General features: G+C 44.3%; 1 non-coding gene across 1 annotated transcript; it reads left to right on the top strand.

Annotated features, from left to right (window-relative positions):
• Positions 1–6,546: 6,546 nt before the first annotated feature.
• On the top strand, positions 6,547–6,655 carry LOC141609760 (small nucleolar RNA R71). Its single transcript, XR_012527673.1, has one exon. It is a non-coding gene; the product is annotated as a small nucleolar RNA R71 (small nucleolar RNA).
• The last annotated feature ends 4,402 nt before the right edge of the window (positions 6,656–11,057 follow it).

Here is an 11,057-nt window from a genome sequence, read left to right as displayed (position 1 = left end):
GTCAACTCGCAACTTCGTTTTTCAACTCTTGCTGTGACGGAGTGGATGGTGGTGGGGCTTCATTTGGAGGCTCATATGGTTGATGCGGTGAACTAGGAGCGCAATTATATGAATTGTCGAGCTGAAGTTGATGAAAAGCAAACATCTTCTCCTTAGGATGCCTGCATGCCTCAGATGTGTGTCCCGATCCGCCGCATCTCCCACAAAATGGAACTGTTTGCTCCCGAGAATGGAACATGTGTGGATCCTTCTGAAGTGCTGCAAATAAACAACACTAAAGAAGAAGGTAAGAACTGCCTCGAGGTACTCAGTCTTCCCTTGAGGCGAAAAACAGACTAAAATAAAGAACAACTAAAACTAGCGCTGCCTCCCCGGCAACGGCGCCAAAATTTGATACCCGTCGTTGTGAGTACCAAAAATAATATTTATAATTTCCTATTAAGACTAACCTAGGCTAGTGGTAAGTGGTCGAACCACGAGAGGCGGGGAGTTATAGTTGCTTTTATTTGATCTATTGGTAACTTGATTGTGAGGGTTTTGGTTTGAGTTGATTCTAGAACTAACAACATAAAATAAATAAATAAATAAATAAAAGTAAATAAGGATGTAAACAACGATGAAAGAAATGCTAAGACGGTCGGTTCACTATAGCTGCGATGGCACATAATCCTAGGTAAGTCCGAAATACAGTCGTGTAGGATGGGTAAAACAAGTCCTTTCGGTCCAAGTTAACTAGTAGCTCCTTTCGGCCTATGCTACCAGTCCCTAAGTCTCACTAATACTAGCTCTCGCCCTGAAAAGTGATTCTTAAAGCCTAAATTACATTATCTCTCGATCTCAGCAATTTAGTCGTCTTAATTCGTTAATTAATGCCCTTCCCTATCTCTCGATCTATGGGTCGGTCAAATCTAAGCATCTAACAAGTCTCCTCTCGGTCTCATTGCTAAATATTGCACTTAACGAATCAAACTATGCTAATTAAACACGAGGTCAGTCGATCGACCAGCTACCCCAGTCGATCGACCAACCGGCTCAGTCGATCGACTAGTTAAGCCAGTCGATCGACCAAGCCCTAATGCGGGGTCACCTGTTTTATTGCCATCTACGCCATAGATCCCCTACATCTTAGCAATGGTGATTTAGCTACTCATGATATTGACAATAACAGCAATAAACTTAACTAATAAAGCGATCGAATTCATACTTGAATTAATTAAATAAATAATCAACATAAACGATAAATAGGCTTTGGGATCCTATCTAGCAATTCTAAACTACGGAAGAATTAAAGTAATGAAATTTAGCAAAGAAAACAGAAGAATACCGTACGAAGAACTGAAGAGGAAAGAACCAAAGCTTAATGCGAAAAGTAAATTTTATTGTCGAAAGCTAAACTAAACTAATGAATGATAATCAAAAGGTAGGCAGGGGTTACGTTTAAATAAGAGAGTCACGTAAAACCCTACTCGAAAACCTAATTACAATTGGGCTTCTAATCTCGTCTTTAATGTGCGTCAGATTAAAATAGCAGTCGATAGACCACATAGGTCAGTCGATCGACCAACCTCCGCTGTACAGTAGCTTCTGATAATCGTGCTCCAGTCGATCGACCAAGGTCATCAGTCGATCGACCAAGGGTGCTGTACAGAATTGCATTCTGACGATTCCTGCAGCGCGCACCGATCTTAAAACAGCTGCCATTTCTTCGTTACTTGGTCAAATTAGGCGTTCTATGCGGCGTTGGAAAGCTAAGAGGATAACCTTTCACCTCCAATTGGAATCAATTGATTATCTGCTCTAGAACTCGAGATATAGCCATCTGAAGCAGCCTGCAATGTCGAGAAGTGCTTCTTTGCTTCTTAAACTCGTACGCACCCTTGCTTTTGCTATCTTTAGGCCTTAAAACGCGCACCAAGCTCATTCCTCGAGTCAATACTCCATGTCAAATGCAATGCTAAGTACTTAGGGACGGATTAGGCTTATTTCCCGCTGAAATCTTCATATTCCTACAAAATCGCAAGAAAAGGAAGAAATGCACGAAACAAGGGAAATAGTAGCATAAACTACTCAATTGAGCTCTGAAATGCGTGTAAAATGAGGTGCAAAACATCATATAATAGACACGCATCAGGTATAATCTCTTAATCCCTTTTTAATTATTGTTAATTACTTTCATTTATTCATCATGTTTCATATTGTTGGTATGATTGACAACCTTGCTAGCATGATCAACATGATAATGAGTGAGTAGTCTCTTAGCTAGGGTTAATGGGTGATTAGGGGAAACCAACATGGGGAATGATTCATGCTTAAATTAATATGCTTTCATATCTTATTTGCTTGCTTGTTTTGATCTCAACTCATGCACATGTTATATTTGATGAAATGCTAAGCCTATGAATCCTTGCATTTACTATCATCTCCTATCTTTTCAATGAGACTTGTAAGACATAACCCAACTCGAGTCTCATTAGACCATGCATGTTGTTGAGTAGGGAAGATTAATCGACTTGTAGGTGTTGTACAATCTAATCGATTCGGCTCCGGGACCCAAACATTCCTAGGATTGTAAGATATAACCCAACTCAATCCATCACAACAATAATTGCTTGCTTATAATTTGAGAACATGTTTGTATGATCATATCCCATGATTCCCCTATGATCCCATGACACCCTAGTGCCTTTAATCAATTGTTTACACCCCTTTAATTCATCTTGCTTGTTTATTTTCATTGTTATTTTAGTTTAGTAACCTTCTACATCAACCCAATTTGTGACACCCCTTAGACACCACTAGTTACAATAGAAATCTCATTTCAACTCCCGTCCCTTGGGATCCGACCTTTACTTGCCTCTTTACTAATTGTAGAGTTGCTTGTTAAGCTATAAATTGTGTTTTGATTCGACCGTGACCAACGACCACATCTATTTATTTGTGAATGCTAAACGGACCGATCATCGGCCATCTTCCTGGTGGAGTCTAGGTTCAGGCCGCCACACTTGATGAGCTCATTTTTTAGGTCTCCTCTCGGGAGGCCTTTCATCAGCGCGAAGGCTGCCAGTTCGCTGTTCAGCTCACGAATCTGCTGAACCTTGGCGTCGAACCTTTTTACATAACTTCGGAGAGACTCGCCTCCCTCCTGTCTGATAGTAGAATGACGTCTTTTTCTTTTCCAAAGCCGAGTCCCCACAGACGGCGCCAATTATTCCGGGTGTAATTCCAGAGCAGTTATTTGTTACCACCCGTGCTTGTAGAATGACGTCTTCGGTTGAATCCTCCTTGCGGTCTCCTGAAACGATGAACAAACTGAGGGCTCGGCTTTGGACCGAGCGAACTCACTCCGACGCTCAAGTCAGTAAACTTAAAGGGATAAGTTGTTGTTGCTTGGCGAAGTATATATTGTAGAGAGATAAGGAAGATATTACCATATGAATAGTGATTCTTAGGTTAAATTGTGGATCCTTTCCTCAATGAGGGTTGAGGAGTATTTATAGACTTTCACCTTTTGTCACGTAGTGGCCAAGTGGCTAGCAGGTGGAAAGACTATTCTACCCTCGGCCGAGGGACCCATGGCAGGCCAGCTGGCCCTGATAACTCGCCGCCGAGGGGTCTTGGATATGAGTTCGCGGATATGTGCCCCGGCTGGCTAGTTGTCCTAGCCGAGGCACAAGAGACAGGCCGACAGGCTGCGTCGGTTAGGCTGTCTAAGTCGTTGACTTGCTGTGGATATCTTTGACCTTGCTCAATGTGTTGACTTGGTCAGAGGGTGCAGAATATGCCCCATCAATACCTTTATCAGAAATCAGATGCCCTAACACAACTCCCTCATTGACCATAAACTGACACTTTTCCCAGTTTAAAACAAGATTAACATCTATACAACGCTGCATGACTTTATCAAGGTTAGCTAAACAACGATCAAAGTCACTGCCATAAACTGAGAAATCATCCATGAATACTTCCATAATATTTTCTATATAATCAGAAAAAATCCCCATCATGCACCCTCGAAAGGTAGCAGGGCGTTACACAATCCGAAAGGCATTCTACGATACGCAAAAACACCCTGTGGACAGGTAAAAGTAGTCTTACTCTGATCGTCCGGATGAATAGGGATCTGAAAGAACCCCGAATATCCGTTTAGAAAACAGAAAAATTTGTTAGAAGCAAGTCTTTCAGTCATTTGATCAACAAAAGGGAGGGGGAAATGGTCTTTCTTGGTGGCGGCATTCAACTGTCTATAATCAATGCACATCCGCCACCCTGTCACTACTCGAGGTTGTATTAATTCATTTTTATCATTTTTAACCACGGTAGTCCTCCTTTCTTCGAGACCACCTGAACTGGGCTAACCCACTTGGAGTTGCCAACTGTATAAATAATACCTGCATCAAGTAGTTTCATCACCTCAGCCATAACAACTTCCTGCATCTTCGGGTTCAACTTGCGTTGACCCTGTCTGTAAGGCTTGTGGCCCTCTTCCAGCTCTATCATGTGCATACAAACATCGGGGCTGATGCCCTTAATGTCATCGAGAGAGTAACCCAAAGCCTTCCTGTTTGTCTTAAGTACACACATCAAAGCAGACAGCTGGTCATCGTTAAGCTTAGAGCTAACAATAGCTGGATATTGCTCCGTATCATCTAGAAAAACATACTTAAGGTTAGGAGGAAGTGGCTTACGCCCGGCACCTTTACCTCTACAAAGATAGACAGAATCAGCTTCAATGGTGTAGCAAGTGTTCACCAAATTATCATTGGCCAGGCTCAAAAGTATCTCATCTTCTTCTTCATTGAGCTCGTAGCTCTCCATTGAGGCAACCAAAGCATCTGGCTCCTCAGCATTCTCCACTGTATTACCTGCACACTCATCTAAATGGGTTAGATCAGCTAAGGGATCCTTGGCTAAGGATTCCCTCCAATTACAAGTAACAACCCTGTCAACAATATCAATGGAATAACACGTATCCTCATCAGCAGGTTCAGTTGCCTTGTGAGCAAGAGTGAACTCAATGGTGTCATCCCCTACCTCTAAGGTGATGGTTCCGCATTTGACATCTATCACAGCCCCAGCTGTATGTAAGAACGGTCTGCCTAAAATAATAGGTATCGATTGTCCTCTCGCAATGTCCAAAACAACGAAATCGACAGAATAAAAAACTTACCCACTCGAACGGGTACATCCTCTAGAACACCTATAGGTCTCTCAGTCGATCTATTTGCCATTTGAACGGTAATATCGGTCACCTTAAGTCTACCAATGTTTAACCTTTCGCAAATGAGAATATGGCATGACACTAACACTGGCCCCTAAGTCACAAAGGGCCTTTCCAATTACGTGGTTACCTATAGTGCAAGGAATTGAAAAACTACCCGGGTCCTTTAATTTAGGTGGCACATTAACTTGTGAAAGAGCATTACATTCCTCCACAAACGCAACATTACCATCATCACGAAAATTTCTCTTACGATTCAAAATATCTTTCATAAATTTAGCGTATGAGGGTACCTGGGTAATTAAATCAGTGAAAGGAACCGTTACCTCGAGATTTGGACCATCTCCGAGAAACTTACCAAACTTACGCTCAGCTTGGTAGCCTTCAAACGCTCCGGACACGGGATCGCAACACGGCCGTAGGATCGGTAACCTTCGGCTTCCGTAGGTTTAAAACCCCGTCAAATCATCAATGAGTGACGAATCATGCAAACTAGTTGACGGATTTGCATCCTTTCGAGATCCGATCGATCGATGGTATGGGTGGTCGATCGACCAAGTAAGCCGGGCGTGAGCAGTTCCTGTCCAGAATTAACGTCATCAGGTATCTCAATCGATCGACTGAGGATGTTGGTCGATCGGCTGGATGTGCTAGGTGTGAATAGTTTCTGACCAGAAACTATTTTGTCTGACAATTCAGTCGATCGACTGGGAATGTTGGTCGATCGACCAACAGTACTGGCATTCAGACTCGTTTTTGCATCAGAATTCAAACGAGCTTCTTCATCATTTCCCGAGTCTTCCTTTGGCTTGTCGGGACTTTCATAAGAAAGGCCACTTTTTATATTGATGGCATTGATCGTCTCAACCGGCCCTTCACATTTGCTTGAAGAATTAGCGGCTTGCTTAGCCTCCATATTCTCCAATTGTTTCACAAAATTCCGTGAGGACTCAATCCCGGCTGCTTCCATATTCGCCACTTGAACCAAAAGGAGTCGGACCATCTCTCTTAACTTCTCGATCTCATCTGAGTTTTGAACAGGAATTTCGACTTTCTCCTTGGAAGCTTCAGAAGTCTCGAGCTTCTCGAGACGGGTAGAAATGGAAGTCATAAGTGTCATAACGGCAGTCATTTCTTCACTTTGCTTTCGTGACTTTCCACGTAAACTTCCAAACTCAGCTTTATGGACTGCCATCTCCTCAATGGTGTTCCAACCTTTACTTTGACCGGTATTATTTTGGAACCTACCATTAGCAGCTGCATCCAAAATGACCTTGTAATCATCATATAAAGCATTGTAAAATAGGTTGCAAAGATACCATTGCTGGAAACCATGATGAGGGACAGCTCGGACCAAACGTTTGAAACGTCCCCATGCTTCACAAAAATCTTCGTCGGTTCCTTGCTGAAAACTCGTGATTTTACCCTTCAAGGCATCAGTCTTTGAAAGCGGGAAGTACTTCTTGTAGAAGGCTAATGCTAAAGATGTCCAATCAGTGACTCCAGCTGCTACCCTATCGAGGTAGCGGTACCAATCTCGCGCCGAATCCTTCAAGGAGTATAAGAACATAAACCCCTTTACTTCATCTTGAGTTACCCCCTCCGGTATAGGTATTGAACAGCAATAGTCCGTGAAAATTTCCATATGTTTCAAGGGGTCTTCATCTGGCAGACCCGCGAACTGATTCCGTTCCACTAAATCAATATAAGAGGAACGAAACTCGAATTTACCGGTAGTAGGGGTAGGTAACTGGCGCCCCTTTGGAAGGTGGTGCTCCTTTGGCTGAAAATTATCGTATATCGTAGCCATAACTTCCAAAATGAGAGTACTCAAGTCTTCCTCTCAAAAACCTGTCTTCTAACTGTGCAAAAGCAAAACTAAAAGCAAAGGTAAGCAACGGCCTCAAGGAACAAAAGTTCCTTGAGACAAGAAAAATAAACTAAAATAAAGCAAACAGAATTATACCGTCCCCCCGGCAACGGCGCCAAAATTTTATATCGTCGTTTAGTACCAAAATTTAATTTATAATTCCAAACTAAAACTATAGCTAGTGATAGTAAGGGTCGAACCACAGAGAGACAAGGTTGATTTTGTTTGCTATTTTTCAGTCTATGAAAGTGACAATTAATTGGGGGGTTTTGAATTTGGTTGATTAACTGGCTAATTGCTAAAATGAATATTCTTAACAAGATAAAAAGAGGATTGGGAACTTCGGTTCACCATGGCAAATAACAGGTCAGCTAAGCAGCAGAGGTCTCATAATACGGTCTCAGGGAAGATAAGCTAGTCTTTCGATCAAAGCTCAAATAACCTCACGGTCTAAAAATTCCCTAGAATTTATCAAAGCTTTCACTCAAGAGAAATTCTAAATCTAACGATAAATCAAATTACCAATCTTTCAATCTAGCAAAGAAATCTATCAAAAGATAGCGAGACCAATACGGAAGAACTCATGCTACACGACAATCCTAATTTAATACCATGGCTCACCTTATTCCCAATCAAAGGAATTACCTACGCATAATCATAACTACACTAATTGCGAAATTAATAATAAAGAACAAATTTAACATGATGGAATCTAACTAGAACAAAGGAGAGAAATTCAATTGCTGAAATTAATTGATGAAACAAGAATCAAAATAACAAGGAAAAATAAGAAAGAGGAATAATTGCATAAAAAGCTTACTAATTGAATATCAAGAACAAAGCATTCGAATCAAAGGTTTCCGTCTCAAACTAGATCTCAAAACTCAGTTTTTTCCAGAATGAAAAGCATAACCTAAAAGTTGCTGCGTTCTACTGATAAAAAGATACCCAAAGTTAATTACAAGTTAGGCTTTTAAAAGTCTAACACGGAGAAATAATTATCAGCTCGAAATCGGTCGATCGATCGTCAAGACGGCACGATCGATCGACGAACTGCGGAACGATAACCGATCGAGCTCCAGTGGTCGATCGACTGAAAAGCATTGTCGATCGACTGAAAATGCTGAGCAGTGGCTCCTTGTTGCTTCCAATCAACTCTTCACTCCTTGCACGCATCCCAAGGTGAGTAAATGCGACTCTCCTTCTTCTTGGCTTCCTTGAACTTGCTTCCGGAGGACGAATTTGGCTTGATTTAGGCTACTTCCACGCATTCCTACAATAAATCATAGAAAATGCAAAGTAAACTGTTTCGGGAGAAATAGTAGCCTTAAGCTATCAATTATGCATGGAAATACGTGCCAAAACCGCAGATAAAGTGTATAGAATATGCACGTATCAGCCGTGATATGGAAATGTACCCGAGGCATCCTCGGGATCTGTCCTCGATGGTTGCGGACAACGGCTCGCCAGCCATGATAAGGAAATGTACCCGAGGCATCTTCGGGATCTGTCCTTGGATGTTTGCGGACAAAGGCTCGCCAGCGATGACAAGGAAATGTACCCGAGACATCTTCAGGATCTGTCCTTGGATGTTTGCGGACAAGGACAAAGGCTCGCCAGCCGTGACAAGGAAATGTACCCGAGGCATCTTCGGGATCTGTCCTTGGATGTTTGCGGACAAAGGTTGGCCAGCCATGACAAGGAAATGTACCCGAGGCATCTTCGGGATCTGTCCTTGGATGTTTGCGGACAAAGGCTCGCCAGCCATGACAAGGAAATGTACCCGAGGCATTTTCGGGATCTGTCCTTGGATCCTTTGCGGACAAAGGCTCGCCAGCCATGACAAGGAAATATACCCGACGCATCTTCGGGATGTCAAGGGGATGTTTGCGAGACAAAGGCTCGCCCCAAAGGTAAGGAAATGTGCCCGAGTCATTTTCGGGATCTGTCCTCAAATGCTTGCGGACAAAGGCTCGCCAGCCGTGGTAAGGAAATGTACCAGAGGCATCCTCGGGGTCTGTCCTCGATGGTTGCGGACAAAGGCTCGCCAGCCATGATAAGGAAATGTACCCGAGGCATCTTCGGGATCTGTTCTTGGATGTTTGCGGATAAAGGCTCGCCAGCCGTGGTAAGGAAATGTACCCGAGGCATCTTCGGGATCTGTCCTTGGATGTTTGCGGACAAAGGCTCGCCAGCCATGACAAGGAAATGTACCAGAGGCATCTTCAGGATCTGTCCTTGGATGTTTGCGGACAAAGTTTCGCCAGCCATGATAAGGAAATTTACCCGAGACATCTTCGGGATATGTCCTTGGATGTTTGCGGAAAAAGGCTCACCAGCCAATGGTAAGGAAATGTGCCCGAGGCATTTTCGGGATCTGTCCTCGAATGCTTGCGGACAAAGGCTCGCCAGCCATGATAAGAAAATATACCCGAGGTATCCTCGGGATTCTGTCCTCGATGGTTGCGGACAAAGCCTCGCCAGCCATGATAAGGAAATCTACCCGTGGCATCTTCGGGATCTATCCTTGGATGTTTGCGGACAAAGGCTCGCCAGCCGTGGTAAGGAAATGTACCCGAGTCATCTTCGGGATCTGTCCTTGGATGTTTGCGGATAAAGGCTCGCCAGCTGATGGTAAGGAAATGTGCCCGAGGCATTTTCGGGATCTGTCCTCGAATGCTTGCGGACAAAGGCTCGCCAGCCGTGATAAGGAAATATACCCGAGGCACTTTTGGGATCTGTCCTTGGATGTTTACGGACAAAGGCTCGCCAGCCATGACAAGGAAATGTACCCAAGGCATCTTCGGGATCTGTCCTTGGATGTTTGCGGACAAAGGCTCGCCAGCCGTGATAAGGAAATGTACCTCAGGCATCCTCGGGATCTGTCCTCGATGGTTGCGGACAAAGGGTCGCCAGCCATGACAAGGAAATGTACCCGAGGCATTTTCGGGATCTGTCCTTGGATCCTTTGCGGACAAAGGCTCGCCAGCCATGACAAGGAAATATACCCGACGCATCTTCGGGATCTGTCCGGGGATGTTTGCAGACAAAGGCTCGCCAGCCAAAGGTAAGGAAATGTGCCCGAGTCATTTTCGGGATCTGTCCTCAAATGCTTGCGGACAAAGGCTCGCCAGCCGTGGTAAGGAAATGTACCAGAGGCATCCTCGGGGTCTGTCCTCGATGTTTGCGGACAAAGGCTCGCCAGCGATGACAAGGAAAGGTAACTGAGGCATCTTCGGGATCTGTCCTTGGATATTTGCGGACAAAGGCTCGCCAGCCATGACAAGGAAATGTACCCGAGGCATCTTCGGGATCTGACCTTCGATGTTTGCGGACAAAGGTTCGCCAACCATGACAAGGAAATGTACCCGAGGCATCTTCGGGATCTGTCCTTGGAAGTTTACGGACAAAGGCTCGCCAGCCATGACAAGGAAATGTACCCGAGTCATTTTCGGGATCTGTCCTTGGATGCTTTGCGGACAAAGGCTCGCCAGCAGTGGTAAGGAAATGTACCCGAGGCATCCTCGGGGTCTGTCCTCGATGGTTGCGGACAAAGGCTCGCCAACCATGATAAAGAAATCTACCCGAGGCATCTTCGTGATCTGTCCTAGGATGTTTGCGGAAAAAGGCTCGCCAGCCAAAGGTAAGGAAATGTGCCCGAGTCATTTTCGAGATCTGTCCTCGAATGCTTGCGGACAAAGGCTCGCCAGCAGTGGTAAGGAAATGTACCCGAGGCATCCTCGGGGTCTGTCCTCGATGGTTACGGACAAAGGCTCGCCAGCCATGATAAAGAAATCTACCCGAGGCATCTTCGTGATCTGTCCTAGGATGTTTGCGGAAAAAGGCTCGCCAGCCAAAGGTAAGGAAATGTGCCCGAGGCATTTTCGGGATCTGTCCTCGAATGCTTGCGGACAAAGGCTCGCCAGCCGTGATAAGAAAATGTACCCGAGGCATCCTCGGGATCTGTCC

This window comes from Silene latifolia, chromosome 10 (genome assembly GCF_048544455.1).
Source record: "Silene latifolia isolate original U9 population chromosome 10, ASM4854445v1, whole genome shotgun sequence".
In the NCBI taxonomy this organism is placed as follows: domain Eukaryota; kingdom Viridiplantae; phylum Streptophyta; class Magnoliopsida; order Caryophyllales; family Caryophyllaceae; genus Silene; species Silene latifolia.
The sequence above is the reverse complement of the archived record's forward strand: the minus strand, read 5'-3'. Positions and strand labels throughout refer to the sequence as shown.